The 2,546-nt window shown below is 42.5% G+C and overlaps 1 long non-coding RNA gene across 1 annotated transcript; it reads left to right on the top strand.

Moving 5' to 3' along the window:
• Positions 1-43: 43 nt before the first annotated feature.
• On the top strand, positions 44-2,288 carry LOC104911826. The gene is made up of 3 exons (XR_794189.2): positions 44-153; positions 480-552; positions 2,211-2,288. It is a non-coding gene; the product is annotated as an uncharacterized LOC104911826 (long non-coding RNA).
• The last annotated feature ends 258 nt before the right edge of the window (positions 2,289-2,546 follow it).

Here is a 2,546-nt window from a genome sequence, read left to right as displayed (position 1 = left end):
TGAGGGGGGAAGGAAGTAGGGGGGTGGGCCGGGCCGGAAAGGCGGGGCGATGGAGGTCACGTGATACGGGCGGGCGGGCAGCGCGGGCGCTGCTGGGAATAGAGCGGGAGGGGCGCGCGCGCGAGGGGGCGGCGGTTGACGGCGTCACCTCAGGTGAGGGGCTGAGGAGCGGGACGGGCTGCGAGGCTGCTGTCTTCTTTGAAGGGCTTTTCAGGGACCCCTCAGCGCCGGGCAGCTCTCTGGAGGCGGATTTCCATAGGATGGCTGCGGGATAGCGGGGGTCGCCGTGAAACTGCGGCGCGGATTTCGGCCCTCCTAGATGCTGGGTGTGCGTTAGCACAGCTCACCTGCGGGTGAGCGTCCTGCTGCTCGGGTTAAACAGAGCCTGCCAGCGTCTCGAATAGCAGTTTTCGAGTAACATATCCTAAATTAATTCCTTTTGCAAATAGTTAACGATTATATTGTCTTTCTTATTTAAGGATATAATCTTCTGCAATGAATAAACGGAAGTTAAAGGACAGCAGTGGTTCAGATGGGGAGTGCATCTCGCAGGTCGGTAACACCTTGATTAGCCAGCTTTGAGTCGTGAAAGCGACTGTCCTCTGTCCTTTCTGTCCTCTGCCATCCGTGTAATTCTATAATTTCTGACTAGCCCTTCCTAGCAGAAAAATCTTTTCACTCTTATGAATGGATGGCTGTTCACAGGGGGTCATTCATTGGAACAGAATAAATCTGGAAATGAAGTCAGTAGGACTTCAGCAGAGGAAAAAGTAGCTGAAAAATCAGGCAGGCAAGCACAGCTTGGCTGCTGCCTAGAATGGGAGAAGCATGAAGTGTTTGGCATGCAGTGCTTGCTCAGTATTGATTTATGTGGGAGATGACTGCAGGCTTTGTTGTCTTTCTTAGATTTTGTAGAAATGAGAAAGGATTCAGCTAAGAGGTGCAAGTGAAGAATGTAGTAGAAAAAAAAGATGGGTTGGGTAAGATCAACCCAACTCAGTTTGAGAGAGTGGGACAGCAATGACACATGTGATAATGATACAGGTAACTGTTGGGTCAGATTTGGGACATTCACTTAAAATGCCCGATGCTGAAGTGTGATTTTTTTGTTGTTGTTGTTGTTTTTAAGGAGTAACACTTCACTGACAGTTTGCAACTTAATCTCTAAAAATCTTTGCCGTGACACAAATAGAACACCAAGCATTACAGAATCACAAAGCTGTAGGGGCTGGAAAGGACCTCTAGAGATCATCAAATCCAACCCCCCTGCAAAGCAGGCCCTCCATAGCATTCAGGATACTTTTTAGGCAATACAAACTGATGCAGCATGCAGGTATTTCTCAACTGCTTATATCAGAGACGGAGAAGTAGTGGCATAGAGTCCTGTCAGCTTTTAGAAACTGGGATGCACCAATTTGTGTGCTGCTGGCCAGGTGGTAGAAAAAAAAACATGCTGTGATGCTGAGATTTGGACATTTGAAAGTGGAAGAGTTCCAAACAACAGGTTTTTGAAGTGGAAAACAGGGCAATGCAGATAGATATCTGAAGTTATCCCATTAAATACATCCCAACAAATGGTCAAAATACAGATATTTACTAAGTTGAAAAACTTTGGATCTTTATTCAATTGTCATTCTGGTGCTTACAACTTTATTCTGTTCTTTGTTTGCAACATATAGCTTCTAGCTTCAGTTTTTCTCCCCCCTCAATTTTTAGGAGCTGTGAATCTGAATTGAATTTTGAAAGATGATACATTTGTTATTTTATAACCACCAGTAACTGTAGGCAGCAGTGTTGTTACCAGTTGTGCAAAAAGTCTATTTAGTGTAAGTCTGACCAGAGATAGATTACTGGGTTACTTTTTTTTTAAAGTCTGCTGGCAAATGTTTTCTGACCTATGTTATGTAATTTAGAATTATGAATTAGTGAGCTAGTTTTGGTAGTGTGTAACAGCCCTTTGGGAGTGAAGAAATTGGAATAAAAGAGACTAAAGATTGACATGGCTGTTACCAGATATATGTATTTTTTCCTGTTGAATATTCTGTTTATGGCAACTTATTTCTTACTCTACCATGGAGGACAACTAAAGCTTACATGTAGAATAACTGCATGCATATTTTGCTATAATTTACTGCATTAATTACATTATTGGTACAATCAGGTGTTTGAAGTACCAAGTGTCATTTCTCAGTCTTGTGTTATATCCGTAGGTGCAAAAAATGCTACGTGAAAGACTGTGTCACCATCATGCTATGGGAAAATTGTTTGGGATGGGTCAGCAGTACAAGTGAGTAACCAGACTGAAATCATAAATAATTCCTACTTCAGCCAGAGTAGAAACATAATCTGGTAAAATCTTCACTATAGTTAGGTCTCAAATAGCAGAGAAAAGTGAATATATTTGCAACAGCCAGTCCGTGACAACTGCTTTGAAAGTATGCATGCAGTGTGAACATTCTAATTGAAGTATAAGCTTAAGTTTATACATCTGTAAATGTTTGTGAATTGGAAATGTGTGGTTTTTTTTTTTTTTTGAGTACTTTGAA

This window comes from Meleagris gallopavo, chromosome 7 (assembly GCF_000146605.3).
Source record: "Meleagris gallopavo isolate NT-WF06-2002-E0010 breed Aviagen turkey brand Nicholas breeding stock chromosome 7, Turkey_5.1, whole genome shotgun sequence".
In the NCBI taxonomy this organism is placed as follows: Eukaryota; Metazoa; Chordata; class Aves; order Galliformes; family Phasianidae; genus Meleagris; species Meleagris gallopavo.
This window is presented reverse-complemented; position numbering and strand designations above follow the sequence as displayed.